The 23,907-nt window shown below is 33.6% G+C and overlaps 1 protein-coding gene and 1 pseudogene across 2 annotated transcripts in view; one reads left to right on the forward strand and one right to left on the reverse strand.

Annotated features, from left to right (window-relative positions):
- The window catches only part of DACH1 (dachshund family transcription factor 1), a 438,934-nt gene that overhangs the window by 407,222 nt on the left and 7,805 nt on the right, over positions 1–23,907 (reverse strand). The gene's annotated exons all lie outside the window — the stretch shown is intronic.
- Positions 1,906–7,531, forward strand: LOC140711459 (large ribosomal subunit protein eL33 pseudogene; annotated as a pseudogene).

Consider the following 23,907-nt stretch of genomic DNA (forward strand, 5'->3'; position numbering starts at 1 on the left):
GTTTGACTTCCATTTCACTTTGAATAATTCATAATGGAAAAATAATATTTGACCTCTGAGAATTATTAAGAATGCTTTTTTCTTTTAAAAGTTAATAGGTGGTTTTCAAAGTTACTTGAATCCAGAAGACAGAAAAAATCAGTGTTTTTAATATCATAAAGAAATTATTAAAATGTCAATTCATAGAGTTATTTTGAAATCCATCTAAAAACCTCATTCATTATTTTATGGTTAAAACTCGCAGCTCCTAAATTTCTTCAAATTGCCTTTAAGAGTTCACACCAGGCCGGTTGCAGTGACTCACGCCTGTAATCCCAGCACTTTGGGAGGCCTAGGTCGGCGGATCACGACGTCAGGAGATCGAGACCATCCTGGCGAACACAGTGAAACCCCGTCTCTACCAAAAATACAAAACGTAAGCCGGGAGTGGCGGCAGGCGCCTGTAGTCCCAGCTACTCGGGAGGCTGAGGCAGGAGAATGGCGTGAACCCGGGAGGCGGAGCTTGCAGTGAGCCAAGATCGCACCAATGCACTCCAGCCTGGGAGACACAGCAAGACCCCATCTCAAAAAAAAAAAAAAAAAAAAAAAAAAAAGAGTTAACACCTAGGACTTCTACCCCAACTTTTCCCTTGAGTTCCAAATATATGTTTCTAACATCCCCTGAATAATTCACAAGCATCTAACTCAAAGTCTTCAAAATAGATTACTCATGTTCACTAAACCTTCTCCTCCTCATGATCTTGGACTTACAACACTGTTCAGCAAAAATTAGAGAATTAATGTCAACTTACTTTTCTTTCCCCCACACGTCTCTTTCAGTCTTTCCATTTTAGTTTACTTTTTCTTTATGTTTTCCTCCCTATATCCTCACTAAAGCCTTATTTATTTATTTATCTGTTTGTTTTATTTTTTTTGAGACAAAGTCTCAGTCTGTCACCCGGACTGGAGTGCAATAGCACCATCTTGGCTCAGTACAACCTCCACCTCCTGAGTTCAAGCAATTCTCATGCCTTGGTTGCCTGAGTAGCTAGAATTACAGGTGCGCACCACCACACCCAGTTAATTTTTTCTATTTTTAGTAGAGATGGGGTTTCACTGTGTTGGCCAGGCTGGTCTCAAACTCCTGGCCTCAAGTGATCCGCCCACCTCAGCCTCCCAAAGTGCTAGGATTACAGGCATGAGACACCATGGTGGGTCTAAAGCCTTAGTTATTTAAAACTAGATTATGATTAAAATCTCTGGTTTAAAATGCCTTCAATTTATGTTACCTATCCAAAACACAAATTCAATCATATTATTTCCCTAATTAAAAATCTTGCAATGGAAAAAAAAATCTCCTAGTGATTTATTGTTATCTACAATATAAAGTTCAAATTCCTTAATTATATCACAGAGGGCCCTTCCTGAGCTGGCCGGTGCCTATATTTCAAGAGCAATCTCACAACCCTGATCAACAGATATATCCTAATCTCCAGCCAGACTAATTTACAATCCATGAAAAATAACTTTATTTTTTCACATTCTCATTCTAGGCCTTTACATATCTACGTCTGCTTATTTTGCTTTCATTTCAGAAGCTTTAAATTCATTAATGTAGATGTATCTTTTGCCATTGCTACAAAGTTAGGATAAAGAAAAATGAAAATTGCAAAATGAATAAGAGAAGTGATAAAATAAAAATAGAGCAAGGCAGTAAAGTACGTAAAAAGAACCTCTAATCACCACATCAATATCTGAGCAGATAAATTTGATTTCAATTTTTTTATATTCATGTCTTTAAACTTAGATTTCCAAGATGGATGTGATTTATGGGCTTGGATGAAGAGTTTATCACTTTTCTTTCTGCCTTACAAACATTAAAGAACATGTGCAAAGTTGAGATGGGAAACCCAAAAAACTTCTTAGCCTCTATCTAGATTATGATGATACAGTTGTTTCACCAGCCCAAGGAGGTATTTTACTGGATGTTTTAGAAGAAGCCTAAATAGGGTAACCTTCATGAAGAGGATATTCATTTTCCTGGCAGCTATATATTTTCTGAAACCTAAAATATGTGGATGCCATGAAATCACAAGATTTCAACACTAAAAAGTTTATAAATATTAAACCACTTTATTTGCTGTCTTCTAAACCTGCCTTTCATCTGCTGCAATATTTTCTTCCCAGGGTTTCTAACAGCATTAATATAAAAATTTAATATGTATATGTGCTGTGAGGCAATTCAAAAGAGAACTTTAAAAAATAATGATGTCTTTTTTCTTTTTTTGCTTTTATTGTTATTTTTAATTGACATAATAATTGCACACAGGGAAGGGGGAGCAGGTAGGGAGGAGGTGGCAAGAGGTTGATTAATGGATACTACCTATTTTCTAATAAGGAATAAACTCCTTATTTAATTTGACCTCTAACAAAATCCCAAAGTTTCAGTTCTTTTACAGAGCCTGGATATGCCCATTTTTCTTGGTTCACTGAAAGGATGCTTGAATAGAAGCACTTCTCACCATAAATAAACTGTGAAATGTAGGTGAAAATTAAATTTAGTTACAGCTGCCAGCCTTGAGTCTTTTCTTGATGGTGGTTGTCTCACTTAAACAAGCACAGCTGTTTGTGACAGTGGAGACAAACAAATATTACTACCAAGGAGGACCGAACTGCCTAGAAATGGGGAAAAAAAAACCCCAACAATCTGTACTTTCTAAGGTCACTGAAGAGCTGCTGCCAGTAAGTTGATCATTATGAGTTTTCTATTGTAAGTCCTAATTGTTGACCCTTAGTTCCTAAGTATGACCTGGAAAACTGGAAAAATGAAAATGACAAAAACATTTATTGAATTCCTACTAACTTCTACATAGTTTACAAACATCTCATAATTCATAATTTTCATAGTTCAACCTCCTTTCCCCAAATTTTCATCTTGCTGGTTAGGCATTAGGTTCCCTGACTGATAAATGAGAAAACTGAAGTTCAAATGGGTTACACAACTCATTTTAGGCTACAAGTGTAGTGTAATAAAGAATGTAGAATTTGGAATCAGAAAGCCTGAGATAACTCATTTAGTACCAGTTTCCTTGGGCAATTTATTTAACTTCTCTGTAATTCAGTATCTTCCTCTATAAAATGGAGATAAGACTGCTATAAGGATTAAGTGAGATAAGAAATGCACTCCAATTAGTGCTTGGCACAAGGTAAGTGAACAAAAAATAATATTGATAGCAGAATTGGAGAAAACACTTCACAGTGTGAATTTTATGGTCGGGCATGGTGGCTCACACCTGTAATCCCAGCACTTGGAGGCCAAGGTGGGTGGATTGCCTGAGCCCAGAAGTTCAAGACCAGCCTGGACAAAATAGCAAAAACCCCGTTTCCATTAAAAATTTAAAAATTAGCGAGGCATGGTGGTGTGCATCTGTAGTCCCAGCTACTCAGGAGACTGAGGTGGGAGGATCACCCAAGCCCCAGAAATTGAGGCTGCAATGAGCTGTGATCAGACCACTGCACTTCAGCCTGGGTGACAGAGCATGACCCAGTCTGAAAAAAAAAAAAGTTAAAAAAATTTTTATAAAGGACTCTGATAGCAGAGTAATGTGACAAGTAGAGAAAAGAATGGCATGAATTCCAAGGAGAGTTGGAAATACAATGGTAAAGGATTATGGGGAATTGCTATTGGAGGTTAGAAGGAAAAAAAAAAAAAAGAAGAAGAACCTATTTAAATACTCACCTATTACTCACAGTTAAATTTTAAAATACTAAAATATTGCCCCTTACAATTTACTCAGTGAGGTTAACGATAGGCTGAAAATGATTTTACAATCAAAAGATATCTATTCTTCTGACTCGTCAATTGGGTGTCTTGTTAGAGCACTGGCTAACAAGGTAAATGCTCAGATGAAGCATGATTTGTTTAAAGAGAATCTTCATTTTCAATAACATTTTATCATTTATGGAAAAGACACACTTCTATCATTTATATATTGAAACCACTGCACTATGAAAAATGTGTATGGGTTCTTTTTTGCATTACCTGAATGTTATTTTTAGTTTTTATTATTTTTTTTTAATTTTTATGGGTATATAGTAGGTATATACATTAGATGTTTTGATACAGGCATGCAATGTGAAAAAAGCATATTTTTTGGAGAATGGGGTATCCCATATTTTATTGTATGTTTTAGAAGAAACCTAAATAGGGTAACCTTCATGTTGCTGGCAGCTATATATTTTCTGAAACCTAAAACATGTGGATGCCATGAAATCACAAGATTTCATGGAGAATGGGGTATCCATCCACTCAAGCATTTATCCTTTGAGTCACAAACAATCGAATTACACTCTTTAAGTTATTTTTAAATGTACTGCATGTTACTTATTTATTTATTATTCATTTGAGACAGGGTCTTACCCTGTCACCCAGGTTGGAGTGCAGTGGCACAGCTCACCACAACCTCAACCTCTGGGATCAACAAATCCTCTCCCCTCAGCCTCTCTAGTAGCTGGGACCACAGGTGCCTGGCTATTTTATTTTTATTTTTATTTTTATTTTTATTTTTATTTTTATTTTTATTTTTGTATTTTATAGAGACAGGGCTTCACTGTGTTGCTTAGACTGGTCTTGAACTCCAGGGCTCAAACAATCTGCCCACCTCAACCTCCCAAAATGCTGGGATTACAGGTGTGTGCCACTGTGCCCAATCATGAATGTTATTTAAAGCATAGTACTGATGCTTCTAGGATTCTATTGGATTTTGAAAAATGATAGTACTCTATGTTCCAAATTTTCCATACTAGACTGAAGTTTACAATTCTTCAAGAAGCTTTTCTTGTTTATTAAACACATGCAAGGCAGGCTGAAAGTTCACTTCAAATGTATTATATACCAAGCTCCACGTGCAACACTCTTTGATGTACATTGAACCAAAGGAAAGTGCACAAACCATGCATTGTATCAGGGTCATTTAGGAGGATATGTTTATGGTGACGGTTACAGGCAGCTTTGCCTATTGCTTAAACTAGGAACATTTATTCCTTATCAATATTTAAATGAGCATACTATTTGCAAAGCATTGCAAATTATTGCCCTAGGGAAGTCATAAATGCAAAGAATCAAACTGCATAGGAGAAAAAGGACAAAGCCAGCCCATTAAGACAGAAGTCCCTAGAGGAAATGAAAATGGCACTACTTCCTTCAGCATATCCTTATTTTCCCACAGAAGGGCCCCTCGCCTGAATCTTAGCACTAAAAGTGGCGAAAGAAAAAGTAAAGATTTGAGACTTCCAAGAGCATCCATTAATAGAATTTAGAACTGAGTGATTCTGGTATGCTTAAAATTATGGTTTTAAGGCTCAACTACTGAGGTTTCCATGAATTTAGTTAGTTTCACAAAATACTGTTAGTTTGAAATGACATAAGGTTATGCATAGATAGTACAGGTAATCCTAGACAGGCAAGCAAGGCAGGAGTTGGCAATGAATCCATGCATTTAGTTATCCACCAATAGGTTCAATCATGGGTAGAAGCAAAAAAAATTAGAAACATCAGGATGCAGCCCACCTTTTCAACATACAGTTGATGTAATTCAACAAACCACCATTAAAAAGAGGGGAGTCATTGCTAAATATTATATAGAAATACTGTACCTCTTCTCCTAAATGAGTAAGAAATAATACTTTTTTGTTTTTAATTTATGCAATATATCATTTATACATGATCTTTTGTGATTCAAGACTTTGACATGACATTGATGAGACACTAAACATTAACAGAAATACTCACAAAATTTAGCTATACCACCGTTAACGCCTTACCTTAACAAGACTTCCATCACTTTCCCCATATAATGACTAACCTGGTGAAAAACTGTTACTACCCACACTTGATTAAAGAAAATGGGGAACAATATTCAACCATAAAAAAGAATGAAATCCTCTCATTCAAGGCAGCATGGATAGAACTGGAGTATATTATGTTAAATGTAGTAAGACAGAAAGAGAAAGGTAAACACTACATGTTCTCATTCATGTGGAAGCTTCAAAAAGTTGATGTCACAGAAGTAAAAAGTAGAACAGTGGATACTAAAGGCTGGGAAGGGCAGGAGAAAGGAGGGAAGAGGAAGAGATTTGTCAAAGGACACAAAATTACAATTAAATAAGAGGAGTCAGTTCTAGTGTTCCATAGCACTATAGGGTACGTATAGTTAATAATATGTGATATAGTTTCAAATAACTAGAAGGAAGATTAATGTTCCCAACATCAAGAAATAAATGTTTGAGATGATGGATATGGTAATTACCCTGATCACATGTATCAAAACATCATTATGTACCCCATAAATATGTGCAATTGTTATATGTCAATTTTCTAAAAACGTTACTATAAATAAAGTGAATAAACATAGATGGGCAAGATTAAGAATTACCCCACCAAGGAATGTGCACATCATGAAAATGTGCCAATATGATAAACAAGTTATTCATATGCAATATGAGGATGCCAAGTACCAAACTATAATACTTTTTGGCTGTGAAAATAAATAATAATAACCTAAAGACATCAAAAAATGGCAAACTAACTGGATGGAAGAACTTATACAAGTGGGCCATTGACATGGGATGATGAAGCTGATTCTAGATGACAGCATGTGAAGAAAAAGTCCCTACTCCCAAACTTGCCGTAGTTACATATCAGTCTAAAAACTGGAAAGAAACTTTATTACAAACTGCCTACAGTAGTCTTTATTTACCATAAAACAATGTTTAAACCCCAATTATATGTCTGGTTAAATGGTTTTTAAGCTATTGAAAACAACCTATTTAAATGAATAGGGAATTATATACAAACCATAATCAAAATAGCTTACTCTGACAGTATTATCGAGATGGAATTGTGAAATAAGTATGGAGCGTGAACTCGAATTTGTCAAGAAAGGACTGGAATTATAATAGACAATAATCCAGTATCCTTATGTATTACCTTCTCCCCACTGAGGACTACTGATCTAAAGATATAAATAAGATTAATAAATTAACACTACAATTTTAAATTTTATCTTATAAGCAAATTATGACCTTATCTGTACTGTTTGTTGTGTGATAAGCGTCCCTATGATGATAATGAACTCGTTAACATTTTTCAGTCTTTTCCCGCCATCTTGGAGCCTACGGGGCCTACTGGGAACAGGACTTCCAAAAGAAAGTATGTCTGGAAGGCCGTGGTCGAAGGCCATGTTTTTGCTGGCTATAAGCGGAGTGGGTCTCCAGATCCAAAGGGAGCTCATTCTTCTCAAAATTGCAGGTGTTTATGCCCAAGAAGAAACTGAATTGTATTGGGGCAAGAGATGTGCTTAAGTACACAAAGCAAAGAACAGCACAGTGACTCCTGGCAGCAAACCAAACCAAACCAGAGTCATCTGAGGAAGATTCACTCAGGCACACGGAAACAGTGGCATGGTTCATGCTAAATTCCAAAGCAATCTTCCTGCTAAGGCCATTGGACACAGAATCCATGTGATGCTCTACCCCTCAAAGATTTAGACTAACGAAAAGTAAATAAATCAAAGTCTATTTGTCAAATCGGCCGGGTGTGGTGCTTCACGCCTGTAATCCCAGCACTTTGGGAAGCTGAGGCGGGTGGATCACTTGAGGTCAGGAGTCCAGAGAGCAGCCTGCCCAACATGGTGAAATCCCGTCTCTACTAAAATTAGAAAAATAAGCCCGTGGTGGTGATGCGCACCTATAATCCCAGCTACTCAGGAGGCTGAGGCCCGAGAATCACTTGAAGCCAGGAGGTGGATGTGGCAGTGAGCCGAGATCGCACCACTGCACTCAGCCGAGTGACAGGGCCAGACTCTTCCATAGGTAGGTAGGTAGATGATTGATTGATTGATTGATTGATTGATTGATAATAGCCTTTGGTTAAGTACTATTTGAATAGGACAATATAATAGGAAATAAAAGTTTCAGAATGAGATTTATTGGGTTCTATTACTTCTACTTGTCAGGTACTAGCAGTGAAACCTTAAGCAAGTAAACTAACTGCTCTGATCTTTAGTGCCCTCATCTTTAAAAGTAATAGTTAGAACCTATTTCTGATAGCTGTCACTGGAAGAGAAGGTGACCACATACCTAAACACTTAATATGATCCCTATCAAATACTAAACACTAAAAATAGTAGCATGTAATTATCAAACTGCAAATACATATACTCTTAGTTTTGGTCTGACCACTCAATTTAAATGTTTAGATACTTCAAAAATTATGCATTTGGTGACCTTTCATAACTAATCTGATAGACAAACCTTAATTAATAATAATAAAGGTAAAGATAAAACCTCAACACTATAAAATCATATGAGTATATACATATATGAAGTCTATATGTTTATGCTTAAACTACCATAAGCATATGGGAAGCATCCAGGAATTAGATAGCTTATAATATACCTAAGAACTAGTGTTATGTATATTTTCATTTGTTTGTTTTTATTTCTATATAAAAATCTAAAATATATGTATTTGCATTCCTATTTTAATTTCTTGGTCATAATCAAAATGCCCCAAATTATGAATTTCATAAGAACATTTGCAAGTAATTCGATAATATGCAAACAAAATTCTTATGAGTCTATTGCATTTATAATGAGTGTCTACTATGTGCTAGAAAGTATCTGAGGGTTTTAGCACAAATAGATACAAAATTATACACCACAATAATCCCAAGGAAGTAACTCTTAGTTACGAGAAACTGAATTCATTCAAGTTATAAAGTCTATTTATGACTTTGAAAAATCGTGATATCATCTTCTACCAGCAAGTATATAACAGCATTTTAAAATTTTAACAGTGATCAAAAAATAGCTCACATTTTTTAATACATAAGTGAAAATGCAACAAAAGAAATCCACCTGAATTTCTCTTCCTGTGGTGAATTTTAGACATGAGATGCTTCTGTAGCCAAATGCCCTGGAGAAAATCAATTAGATCTGATTTTAACAACCTACTACATTTCACAACATAATAAGGGAGAAACAATGTGTATTAACATAAGACACTGCAATAAATAACTGACAAAGGAAGAACAATAATATTCTGATATAGGTAATATTATATTATACTGATGAGTTCACAAAATATTGGACAGGCACCAAGTTTTTGTTAAATGGTTGAATGCCTATCTCAAATTTATTTTCAAAATGGGAGACTACAGAAAATAATCATTTAGGGGATCTCGAGATGCTTGGTCACATGTCTCAAAATCACTGTGTTCGGAGACACTTGTTACAGAATAATTCTAAATTTTGTATTTAGTTTAAGAAAATTCTGGAGACTTCGCCATCCTAGAATGCTCTAGCCTACTTAAAAAGAAATCAAAGATTCGACAAAACCCACTATAATCTTCTATAGACTCTCCTGTTTTCACAGAGAATTGCATGACAGTTACTATAGATATTGAAGCCATTATCTCCCCCAAAATGATATTTCTTTTACATATGCTATGACTATGTCTGTCTTATCTTGCTTCTCAAAAATTTAACCATGTTAATCTATCATTCAAATTTTCTTTGAAAATTAAAATTAATAAAATTTTAATGTTATATGTATATAAGGACCTTGTAATTTTTTAGAGTTCACAACTTCTTTTAAATTATTACAGTTTAATTGGTATTTCCTTAGAAAGAAAAGCAAATTGTGATAGCAAGAACAAAAATAGATTTTTCTTCATGCTTTGTAAGCTCTTCTGGTAAGAGAGTTTTAAAAATTCAGTTGAGAATTCTAAACAGATAACAACTTTTTTTTTTTTTTTTTGTAAACACAATCTCACTCTGTCACCCAGACTGGAGTGCGGTGGCATTATCACAGCTCACTGCAGAGCCTCGACCTCCCAGGCTCAAGCAATCCTCCTGTCTCAGCCTCCCAAGTAGCCTGGCTAATTTAAAAAAAAATTCTTTTGTACAGATGTCGGGGGGTCTCACTATGTTGCCAAGGATGGTCTGTAATCCCAAAATGCTGGGATTACAACTGGTCTATAATCCCAAAATGCTGAGATTACAGGTGTGAGGTACCTCACCTGGCCCAGATGACAACTCTTGAAACACACCTTAAAATTTCTGCAGTACTTTCAGATAACTAATCGCATTCCTACCTTCACAACCTTTTGAAATCAGGAGAAAACTTATCAGCATTATGCCCACTTTATATTTGAGAATCTGGAGTTTCAGCTTGACTAATCCAACATCTCTCACCCAGGCAATTCACATACTTGGAACCTAAAATCAAGTTTCCTGACTCTTCTTATGACTCTATGGTGTCTATACATTAGTTACTCTAAAATCTAGAGGTATTGTGATAATAAAATACTTCCCTTGGATATTAATGAAATTTCTTTTGAAATAACATAATGATATTTTTGTGGGAAACATTTCCTAAAAATTATACTTGTTGTTAATGCTTTAAAAACTGAGTTTTTGTATATGTATTGATAATTAAATTTTCTTGCTACCTTAAGTAACAAGTGTGAACTGGGGAGATGAAAATATTTCAATTGACAGTCACAACTATTTTACACACCGTGAGATCTGAAACATTCATTTCAACATTTGACAGCATATAACAATCTCAATACTGTGAACTCCTGTATAGTTTGCTATGGGCAAGAGACCTGCCGTTACACAAGCCTGTGGATCGATTGGTCTTGGTAGAATCTTATTTTAAGACTCTTTAGGCCGGGCGCAGTGGCTCACGCCTGTAATCCCAGCACTTTGGGAGGCCGAGGCGGAAGGATCAGGAAGTCAGGAGATCGAGACCATCCTGGCTAACATGGTGAAACCCTGTCTCTACTAAAAATACTAAAAATACAAAAAATTAGCCGGGTGCGGTGGCAGGCGCCTTTAGTACCAGCTACACGGGAGGCTGAGGCGGGAGAATGGCCTGAACCCGGGAGGTGGAGCTTGCCATGAGCCAAGATTGCGCCACTGCACTCCAGCCTGGGCGACACAGCGAGACTCCTCTAAAAAAAAAAAAAAAAAAAAAAAAAAAAAGGACTCTGTAAAGCACTGATTTATGCACAATTGATCTGATCAGCCAGGCAGTCAATGTGATTTATTAGCTAAGATGGCCAAAACCCTTTTTTCTCCTTTTTCATGCAGTAGTAACTCACCTCATTAGAGGTGGAATCATTATAGGAAGCTACTGAGAAATAAGAAGTTGAACCTGCTGGCTTGACTTCTTATTTCTCCCCCATCTATGGATCTACCAAATACTAATAGCTAGACACTAAGACCAGAGCTGCTGTGCACACATGCGGAAGCCACTGTACTAGAGACGGAGAAAGCAGATCAGAGAAGTTTCTAATATTCTTCCACTCTGAAACATTTCCAGATATCAAACTCATTCATTTAGCTTCATGAGAAACTCATTCATTTAGTTTCTAGCAGATATTTTTTTCTTTATTTAACTGCAGTAAGACAAATGACTTGTATTACTTTGTAATTATGGTGCCTAACTAAACATAAGACTAACAATGTGTATAACAAGAGTTGGCAACCTACAGTGTACATCCAGACATGTGTACACACAAATGTATACATACGCTTACACTCCTAATGTTGCACAAGATCCAGTTGAACAGCCCAAACAGGTCCATCTGTAGACAAAATATACATTTGAATTTGCCAAGCACTTATATTTCCTATAATATGTTGGGGAAGGATCTATAGCTCTCATAGGTATACATCAGTACATTTGGTATAAATGTTCCTTCCTCTTGTTAAAGTTTATCTCCCAGCCAAGATACCCTATGTCCCTACTGATTACTAGCTATCTCCTTAAAATTTGTTAACAAATAGTTAGAGAAGGAATGTAACAGAGTAATTTATATTCATTTCATGAGATAACTCTACTTTAAAACAGAGTACTACTCAACACCTTCGGGCCCTTCCATGCAATCTTCCACTAGGAGTGCAAGGCCAGGAACCTTAACTCCAGTAGTCTAAGCTACGCATTTCCGTTTGACTTGATAGAAGATTCCTCCCTCCCAACAGTTATTTTGAGAGATGTGACCTGCTAATAGCTTCCTTCTATACCGTATCCGTGTCTAAAAGAATGGACACTTTGCCACTTCCCTGCCCACCCCCAATGCACAACAATAAAGTCAATAAGAGACTACTTAATATTCTACTATTAACAGTTTAAAAACCACACATGATTATTCAGTACAAAAATGTTGAGGAGTAATACATTAATTCACTATACATGTGCTATATAAATTGTGAAAAGTTTGGATTTAAAAATTCAGATTTACTTAAGCCCAGTTATATAATTTCTATACAAAAGTACATATGGCCACTGTCTTTGAGTTACTCTGACAAATGAATGCTTTGGAATATGCTGAATGAATGCGCAACTTTTAAGCTGAGCACTATTTCAATAACTTTAAAATGCAACAATGAACAAGCCAATTTGTAAAATATGTGAATATTTTTATAACTCTTTCAGGAGCTACAATACAACCTATCCTTATTACCAAATAAGCAATGTCAAATGACAAAAGCTTTAGCTATTGTACTGGTTCAAAAGAAATGCAACGTGTGTATGTGCACATTTGTGCTGTGATATGTACATCCATGAGTATGCTTACAATCACATATTCAAGACCAGAAATCTTTACTGAAAGGATTACAGGTGAACATTTTTCAGTGTCAGAACATCAGTAAGAGGAAATAATAATCTAAGATCTGAAGTTATTATTCTCATCAGACATTTGCTGTTCACCACATAAACTTTTTCTTTAACCTTCTTCTTAATAGAAACTAATCAAAGGCAAGTAGCTTCTCCTGATTTAGGTTTTTGTTTCAAAACTTTGGTTGGATTATTATTTTAATAATTACCTATTTACTGTTACAGTTAAAACTTCATGTTTAAATACATTTTATAGTTTACATTATAATTTACATTACAATTAGTGTATTACATTATAACTAGTAAATAATGATGTTATTGGCCATTTTGATTTATTTATTATGTCCCATTCTTGAAATAAAACTTTGCCTATATTCTTAACGGCTTAAAAGAATAGTTTCTTTTCCTTTAGTTAATTGTATTTTCTTAGCAGCAGTTTTATAAATAGAATAAGACACTCCAGGGAGAATACTGAGCTGGTATATAGTGGCCTTCTGGTTGTTGAAATCATTCACCCTGTGGACTTGTGAACCACAAAGCCCCCAGAGTTCAGCAAGTCCCAGCATAGCACATGCCAAGTCATGTCTTACCGCTTTCACGTAGTCCTCACATTCTAACCACCACCCCAATATCGCTAGATAGCTCAATACTGATGAGGAGAGCAACAACTGAAATCATAGTCTATGGAATACAGCCCTGCCATCAAGCACATGTTGTTACTATATGAAGAATACAAATTCATCTGAAACTTGGGACTACTTGGGATGAATTTTTAGTTTGAGATCCCAAAGATTCTTAAAATTGTCTTGTGCATTTTGTTTAAAAATTGATATGTAGTCTAGTCATTCTCAGTGGGCTACTGCAGCCATTTAAACAGTGAGTGTACAATCTCTGCCTAGTTAAACTACACATTTACATGGCGAGAGTACCAATGAGTATGTTTCATCAAACATTCCTGGAAGCTGTCTGGCCAATAGGAGTGGTTTGAAACGGTTTTCTAATCACTGTTGAAATCACTGATAGTACTGTCTGTCCACACTATGACAGACAAAAGCTGAAATGTATTAAACACAGCAATCCATCATCCTGCAGATGGGAAGCAGGAGCCAGCCGAGTTCAGAGGCAGTGACTACCCGCTGCTTAACAAAGGCTGGAGTCCTGACAGTTCAGTCCCTTCCTTGCTCTTCGCGACCACCCCTCCATCTGAGATGAATGAGTGTAATCAATGAGGGAGAAAGCCTGCTGAGGATCTCAAATTCAAACATTGTTACATTTAAAGTGCTGCTTTTTTTTTTTTTTCCTAATCAGAACTGTTGCTTAAACAGTGTTCTCCAACTACAAGAAGACAAGCATTTAAGTGAATGAATGAACAAATTAACTATAGATTCAAGAAACATATCCTTATGGTATACCATTAAGTTTAGAGAGCTAGCTTTGAAATAAAGCTATGATCCTAATTCAGAGGAAGTTTTTTTAGAAAGCCACCCAATTAAGGATAAGTTTATGTTGTTTGGAGCAAAGGAATAGTGATGTTCCCTTTGAATGACCAAGAGATTATTTTTAAATAATCACCAAATACAAATAAAATGCTATTGGCTAAAGTTCAATTCGTTTTGCATACTTGTAATAAGGACATATGAGTCACAAAATAGCCAAAGGGAGGGAAAAAACCCTCAACTGCTAACAGCACATTAACAAAGTATAGAAACGAAAGACACTTTTCTTTGGATTTCAGCCTTGTCATTTCCAATTTTCTGCTCCTTGGACATGCTTGTATTCAAATTCTGGAACATCTATTCAGCATATCAATCCTAATTAGACAATCTGGGTCTGGAAAGGATGAGAGCTGGGTCATTTGCATAATTTAATCATAAATACTCAGTGATACATATTTCCAAATGCATTTGTACAATTATCTTTTCATCCTTGGGGCAATGGTATTAATATGATTAGGCAATATTTCTGGAAAAAACAGACAAGTATGCACTCTTTTTAACTGCAGCTTAGGGCGATATGAAAAATTAATTAATTTCTGAAGAAAATCAATTTCTCTACGTGACCACATTAGACATTGCTAAACCAAGACTCAGAAACCTCTCTCAATCACTACATTTTATCAGGCTCTTCTAAATTCTGATTAGTATTTGAACAGTTCAATAGAAAAACTGGTAATGTATCAAAGAGCATCTTAAATTTTGAAGAGATCTTTCTGCCTACTTTCTTTTAGGGCACACCACTCTGCTTTACTTTAATGCATTGTTATTTAACCAGTCAATGAGAAGCCTGTGCTTTTGGTGTGAACTCATCTTGAGTGATCTTTTATTAATGTACATTAACCAATTTCAAGGACAACAGGATAAGGTTACTTTGGAAAGGCTTTCTCAAGAAATGGATTTATATTCATCTAAAATAATCTTAATTCACATGGCACTGTTTATTATTTAAAAATTAGATAAACCAAGTCCTCTTTAAAAGCACCATTTTCGTAAGAAAAACATTGTAATATACTTAGTGGAGCTCTAAGAACCCAGGTGGCTAATCTGATTTTTTAAAAAGAGATTTTGCTTTGTATGTTAATTAGTACACAAGAAAGAAGTCACATTTGTGAGTTTAAATGCACTATTCTTTTCTTTTCAATCAAATGAAAAAGTAGAAATTACTGCATGCAAATATTCAATATTCATTTAATTTGCATAAAGGTGCTTGAACAAATTTTTGATTCTAACAAGCTCATTTTTCATGCGTTTTGTCTTTCATCCTAATCTAGCATCTGTCATTCCTTTTTGAAGTTATTATCGGCCCAATTCCCTCTTGGACATGGTTGCTGGGTGACCGGTATCTTAGCACCCACTTTGACAGGAACAGATGTGAAACTGATCAAGAGATTTCCCAAGGGTACCTGAAATCACAAACAACTTTTGTGAAAAACAAACAGCATTCCTGTCATGGGCCCTTATTTAACCCACTCTCCAAAAAAAAAGAGCAAAAAGTTTACTCCAGATCAAATATGCCATTTTAATTTTATTTCCTAAGCTTGGAATAAAATACTGTAATTAAATACAATTGTATTATATTTCACAAATTTGAATTTAAGAGGTCTGTTCTAAATATCAATAGCTCAAAAATCCAGATTTTGGTCTGTTTTTGGCTAGCTGTTTATAGGTAAGTTTCATGGTAAAATGTTTCTATTTCATGCACAATTTCACTAGAGTTTCAAAAAAAATAAGGGTGGGTTATGACGATAATTTGGATGATAAGAGTATTCAAGAAGATGAAATTCAGTTTGGTGTCTAAAAGCTTCCTGTTTTGAGTATTGTGTACAATTCTGTGCAGTAATAAGGATTACTCTACTTTCAGAGGATTGGCTACAAAATAAAACTTCCCCTCTCCTCTCATGCATTTTATAGCAAAAGTTTTTAACGTGTCTTTATTTCCAGTTCATGTGGTGTGTAACATCAATCATTATTGGAAAGAGAGCTAGGAAGTGCCTCTGAAAGACAAAAAAGGTCATAGAAACTTCATATCATCACCATTACAAAAGTCAGATTAGATTGCCTTTTCTGAAATAGATTATTTCTAAGACCAACATAATGATCTTATGATCTACTTACTTTCCGTCCTTCCATCACAGAGAGAGTGAAGTGCAATAGCCATGTTAAATCACCATGAAACTAGTTGGGGTAAACTTTTAAATGAAATTAGGTATATAATTAAATACTGGTATTTTATAAATATGGCATCAAGTGATACTAGGAAACAGCCAAAGAACTGATATGATTTTTCATCTTCATTGAAATGGTAAGTATAAGGTCAAGGCAGAAAAAATGTTAATTTACAGTGAAAATAAGTGTTTGTGGGTTTTCTTGACACTTAGCAGCCAACAGAAAAAGAATAAACAATGCATGTTTAAAACTCCAAAGAGTTTTTCCTAGATGATCATGACTTATGATAGTAAGGAAAGTGGTATACCTTCCATCGGCAATTTTAATATTTTTCCTCTATTCCAAGAATTGATTTAGTATAATTATTATTAGGGACTTTTATGTTTGGTTCTTATTGGGAAATAACCAATAACCACTTATCCAAAGGGTTTATTCAATGTCAAGTGAGAAAAAAGTAAAAAGTCTTTGGAATTATTTTTAATTTTTAATTTGAAAAGGAATTTGCTCACCTCAATTTCAAAACCCAATGATGGAATTATTTAAACATCATAATTGTAATAGCATATACCTGTGTTGCCTTACCATCTATAAGATGTTTTTTGTGTATATAACATTGAGAACAAGTCATTCTATATGGAGAAGTAGGTCTTGATTCTATAATCTAATGGTAGTCATTTAATACTGTCAAACAAGTAGAGATGCTATGACCTTACCCATTTATATTAGTTATCCATTTGCACTTATATGACATAGCATAGTCCAGAAATTAAGCAAACTACTACACACCTAAATTTTTCTTTATTTGGAACAAATTGTTAACTTCAGTTGTCCAACTTAGGTCCATTTCACATAAGTAAAGTGAATCCAGCTAAAATAAAAATATCTTTTATGCATCCAGTTTATCAGTGACCACTTTCATTTATTATTAGTAGTAGCAAAAGCAGCATTCTGGAAACCCTGTCAGATGGTCCAACTAAAAGCAAAATTAGGTACATAACCATTTAAAATGTGACTGTAAGAAAAATTAAATATATTCCTAGAAAAATCCTTATTTGGAAATGTTATAACTAGGAAAATGTCCTGAAAAAGTTTCTTCTCCTACTTGGACTGACTCATTAGTAAAAAGAAATTGATTAAAAAGTACAAAATAATTGTTTATATATCTAATTAAATTTCTGTTTAAACTCCTTAAATCTAGAATGTATATATAAAAGGAAGAATTTTGCTTTAAAAAGTAACATTTTAATAGCATGAGAAAACTTAAATAGCTGCAAAATTTTGATGGCACTTTGGCTGAACTGTGAAGTATCACTGATGAATAATATTTTTTTTAATTTCCTAAGAATATCAAGGTACTAAATATGGTAGCCAAACAGGTGTTAACAGAAAGAAAAATCAAATTTGACCCAGAAGGCTCCAATATTAAGGTTTGAATTGAGATCAGTTCATTCCTTTCCCATGGGGTAACTTGTATAAATGTAATTCTATAGTTTCATAAAAGCAGGTCAACTTTCTGTCCCTGGGGGTCTTTTGGCAATTTGAAGCATGGAAGCATGTTCCTGGGCTACAAGTTCAAATCTGCATGTACCATACTGTCCACAGTGTGTAAGAAAACAATCAGTGAACTGCAGACATATATTCATCTTTGATTACAGTATAAACTTATCAGAGCATTCTTAGAGGGTAAGAATAAAGGTGTCAGAAATGACAATCATAAAATATTTTGAAACTATTTTACTTACTTATACTTTTTCCTACCAGAAGATGCAAAAAGTAATGTGAAATATTTGTATTTATGTAAATATCTAAATGCAAAGATGAACTTTTTACCAAATACTGTGTACAAGGTTTTATATTTTGTACAAAGTTTTTCTAATTCCATAAGCTTTAGATGAAGCAGAAACTTTTAAGTCATCACTGTTTTATAAGTATCTTTCTACATTGCAAAAAATGTATGCATGCTTGCACTCTTACCGATGACGTAATGACTTGACATATGCCTTGGAATTATTGAGAAAGTAATTTATTTCAATTTAACTGGATCTTTACTAGGTGTTTTCAAAGACAATTATAGTCCACTGCAAGAAGTGGTAATACACATCTTCTTATGTAGACCTGCAGATTAACCCACTGACCTCATTCCTAAATCATTTCATTGATGGCAAAGCTTTTAGAAGAGTCTCTTTTCCTTTATGTTATGAAATTGTTTTCCTATCATTTATTCACTGATTCTAAAGGATATGCTTGCTCTAAGTGCAAGAAGCAATGAAATAAACCAATAAAAGAAATAGACCAAGGGCATCAAGCACATTTAGTGTCATTTAATAATGTACAGATTCTAATACCCAATCATTAATATCTAATTTATACAAATAAAATAATTATTATACATATATTTTTAAACAGAGAATTTAAAGTACATTATCATAAAAAAGGTTTAGGAAAATTAAGCTATGTTTTTAATCACTGCCCTAATAACCATATAGCCTTAAATATTAAATATTTAAAATGTTTAAGTATAAACTACTTCTTTAACTCTAAAATTAATTCTATTTTTTCTGTTGTAATTCAGTAAAATAGGAACTGTTTTTTCATATATTGTTTCATGTTTTTATGAATTACAAAAAGGTAAAATTAAAGCCAACTGTAATTTCCTGTTATTTGTCCTGTGGCCTTATATCCTACAGGTGTGTATGTATGTTTGCATGTGTCTGTGTGAATGTATTCCTACACAACACATATACATGTATGTAAAGGCTTTTCTACCAAATGTATGACAATTATTTAAAGCATAATTATAGAGTACAAATGAGCTAATGCTAATACATATAAAAAAATCCACCACAGGGTTCTCTAAATTACTGATAAAAATTTTACACTTGTTGCACACACAAGAACATCCATCCTCATATAAAATGTGTGACAGGTAATATGAAAAATGAAAGTGTTCCAGTTTACTCTTTTAAAATCAAAAGGCACTATTTAACTGTAAGTTAATAGTTAAATAACTGTAAGTGCCTAACTCAAGAAGGTAATATCATTTTGAAGAATCAAGTTAAATAAAAATCCTAAATTTGAAACATAAAATGGAAAGTAATACTGTTGAATGCATCAGTATATTTTAGGAGAACTATGATGGGTTCAAAGATTTGGTATACCTTAAGTGATTTACTTTGTTCATATATAAACAATATGTTTTTAAAATATAACACTATGAATATAACAGCCCATTTACTGTTGCTATTAATAAAATATCAGGATACAGTTTCAGATTTTAACAAAATACTCCATCTGCCTGATAAGTGAATGTAATACAGTATTTCTTAGTTAATATATTCTAGAGATTTATTTTCATTGCCTTTACTTAAGAAATGACCAGTGTCCCTTAAATGGAATTAATAAGTATTTACTGCAAATGCTTCTATATGCTTCCATAAAATATCTCCCTTTCAACTAGCACACTTTCTTTCTTAAGATATATTTTGTTTGCCCTTGAAGAAAAATAAGGTTATTTTTTTCCTGTTGTAACTGGAAAGGCAATCTAATTATTTAGAAACATTCGATACCATACAAATTAAAAGATCATTTAGCACTGTGACTTTTTAATACTTCATGTTTACCACTCATATACCATTCATATATGCTAAGGAAACAAAAACATTTCTCAATTATTCAATGTTACCAATCAACATCAACCAATATACTATGTGGCTTATTGCAGTATTTGCTTCATGAAAATCATGCTTTAAAAGTATATCCATATTTTTTTTTGTCAAAGATATAGGCTATTTTCAAAATCCACTGCAGGATTCTTAAAGATCTACTTACAGACAAATCAAAGTATATTTATTTATATTTTTCAAATCATAGAAAATATAATCACCACATTGTACAAATTTTTCTCCCTATCTAACTGAAATTTTGTAACCTTAGACCAACAGCTCTCCAGCCCCTGGTAACCACCATTCTACTCTCTGGATCTATGAGTTCAACTTTTTAAAATTCCACATGTAAGTGATATCATGCAGTATTTGTCTTTCTGTGCCTGGCTTATTTCACTTTGACTTCCTGCTAGAAAAATGTAATGTATTCCAGGTATTGTATTCAACCTATATAATACATTGTTATAGATGCTTCAGTTAAGTACTCTCTCTCTCTGTCTCTCTCTCTCTCTCTCTGTCTCTCTCTCAGTATCAATCACCATTCTCTAAAACTTTTTAAATAAGTAACTGGCTATTCAGTGTTTCGCTGTGCTTGTAGTTTACGACACTTCAATATACTTATAACAACAAAAAAAGACCAATTAAACAATGACATAGTGAGATCTCCAGTTTAATGAGTTGTCTTTGACAACTTCCAATCAAGTCACATACATTTAAATGTGCAGAAGAATCCCAGCTTGAAATCCTGGATCGATTCCAAGCCAATTTGGATCAGAAAGCAAAAGGACCACACCTTTTAAACAATGCAGTCATTGGCAAATGTAGTGTTCAATTTAGAAAGAATGAAAGATGATTTTTTTTAATGGGTGAATTTGAATGCTTTTCTCTTATAAAGGAAATCTATGTCCAAATAAACCAATACATTTTAAATGCATTTGGTTCAAGGTCCTTGACTTTGGGTCAAGTGGTGATTTGGGTCATTATACATGATGTGACATATATTTTTAAATTGGACATTTATCTGCTATTCATTAAACTAATTTTAATTGTATCATTAATTTGAAAAATAATGACCTTTTTATTGATTGTCTAATAACTAATTTATAGTGGATTGAAAATTCTTTTCATTGTCATTTGTACATTTGTATATAAAGATAATTATTAGCTGCCTAAAACTAGCAACACTGGATACACTCTTAACAAATTCTCAGAAACCGCCCTAAAAAAAATAGATATAACAAATAAAGTAATCCAACAGTTAATCTAATAATAACTAATTAGTGGACCAAATATAAATATCTTATCCTTGGTATTCTTGTTTTCCAAAGCAATAATTTGGTAAACTAACATACTATCCTAATGAAGTCATTCCTGTATGTGACATTTGCTAAAAAGCAAATATCAGCAAATAAAAGTTAGTTATGAGACAGCCACAATAGCAAAAATTATTTTTTACTAGAAATATTTTTGGCAAATTGAAAAGACGGAAACAAGAAATTTGAACAAAATGTTTGCACATAGCCTCGCTATGCCTGAGATGTACATTATCTGTGCAGATCAGAGCCTTTGCTATTACACTTATCTGAGCTCCATTAGGTGGGCTTTTAATTCATAGTTTTCTTCATTAAAAATTTAATTATTGAACATAACAAACATAATAGAGAAGGGTCTCCTTAATGCAGTCCCAAAGCCTGAAAATATAATTGTATTCTTAGCTAGAATATTCAAACTACATATACTATATACATCTATTAATATACTACATGTAATATGTAGTATTTAGACACGTGTGTACACACACACACACACGCACGCACACACATATACATCTCTCAAACTGGCCAATCACAATGCATTACCTCAGTAAGAAAATGGCACATGCTGACATATGCTAAGGTCATTCTATTTTTATAACAATTCAAACATAAAATGATAAAACTTTATCTTAATTACCTTTTTCAATACCCAAGCCAATAATATCAATTTTTACATTTCCTGTTATTCTAAAGATATATAACGTGATGTGACTTTTTGTTGTTGTTGTTGTTTTTGGTGAACAAGCTGAAAAGGAAATACTTGAAAGATAATTTCAAACAAAGTTTAACTTTTTAAAAGAACCAAGTAACAAAACCCTTAAAATAAAAATGTTTAATGAAATCTAGATGACTCACCTGTACCTATTTAGAAGGCATAGTTCAAACTAATTTCTTCAGACAAGGATTCAAAGGGAGACAGTTTACAACCTGTGAGAGTTTAATTTCCTATTATATTTTGCAATAGTTGTTTTCTATGTTGCTAATACAATGCAATCTAAATGACTATATTACTTGACTGACAAAAGCAATTCTATGAAGCAAATTAGTAAAATAACTTGGAAAGATAAAATAATACGAATTGATAGTTAAAACACAAATTGTTCTTAAAATAACAACTATTTGGTTGCACATTAAGCTAATTTACAACTGCTACTTATATTCTAAAAACAAAACATCAAATGAGAAACAATAAGGCATATTATGTTTTCGTATGCTATTGAATCACACGTAGTAAATCGCCAAAGACAAGAGTGATTTATGCTCAAATCCTGCCAAGACTTTAGTCAATATAGGGTGTCACATCTCAGGGAGTTGGGGGATATAGTGAGGCAAAAAGAGGGTGGCTAATATTTGTCCCAGTAATTGACATGAAATTTGAGTGAAATTTAGTAGAATAATCCAAAAAGAAAAGCAGATTTGGACTAAAAAAGTGAAGATTTTAAAATCATGTGTCAAATGTGAATACCAGAATTTTTCTGGAGGAAAAAACCCTGTCGTGTAGTTTATTTTATATAATGTTTGAAGCTTCACAAAACAAAATATTATATGTGCAAATCAAATTTCTTACATCAGAGCATTAAATGTGGAGTTCAGAAAGTAAAGTATCATCATAACCATGTTCACTTTTAACAAAAATAACTACGATGTTATGAGAGACTAACTCCCAGAAAAACAATAGGTTTGAAAGAGATTATCCAAATAACTCAACAACTTATACCCTGCAGTATAATTTGATTGAACAAGGTAAATTCTAGGTTAGAATATTCTTATATTTTATTCATATACTAGTTATTAAAGTGTAATTTGCTAACACTTTTAAAGCATACAGAAATAAGTTGTGGAACCAAGCAAACTTTCATATTTCAGCTTTAGTCTTCTAATTATGCCCTATTCTTTTGAAATGATATAAAATGAGACATTAGGCGTTATTGGAAGCACTAATCTACTGCAATACAAAAACTTCAAAAGCAGAGTCTCTTCATTTGAAGCAATTCTTTTAATTTCTCTGTGCCAAGTATTGTAATTATCTGTTAGAAGTGAATCTATATTTGTGTTAAACTTTCTATATCAATGCATAAGTCTGTGTCACTGAAAAGCAGGCAACAGGGCAAATGTTAAATAAATATAGACTGGTTCGGTTTGCCATCTTTATTAAAACTCCTAACCAAAATAAATAAATAAATAAATAGAGTCAAGAATTGGAAAATATTTTGTACTTCTTACACTATAATTTCATTCATATATTACTACAGAAACATAAAATTCTTTCAATATTTTGTCCATGGATGGTATTTTAAGACAAAAGAATTCTGTTTGTGAATATATATATGCACCTATAAAATATATAAGAATAACTGGCATCTACTTAAGTTAAATACTCCTCAAATCTATGGTTACTTGGAACCTACATCACAATCTTGTTTGAAAGATCCTGAGACAAAATTATCTTCAATAATGAAAGAAATGAATATTTTAGATAACATAATAAAACAGGGTCGCTTTTTTAAAACCTGGATTCATGGAAAATTGAATCCTAACCCAAATCTACAAAAAGGGAACTGACTCATCCAAACAGAGATTTGACCGTGTACATAATT

The sequence above is a fragment of the Chlorocebus sabaeus genome, chromosome 3 (genome assembly GCF_047675955.1).
Source record: "Chlorocebus sabaeus isolate Y175 chromosome 3, mChlSab1.0.hap1, whole genome shotgun sequence".
In the NCBI taxonomy this organism is placed as follows: domain Eukaryota; kingdom Metazoa; phylum Chordata; class Mammalia; order Primates; family Cercopithecidae; genus Chlorocebus; species Chlorocebus sabaeus.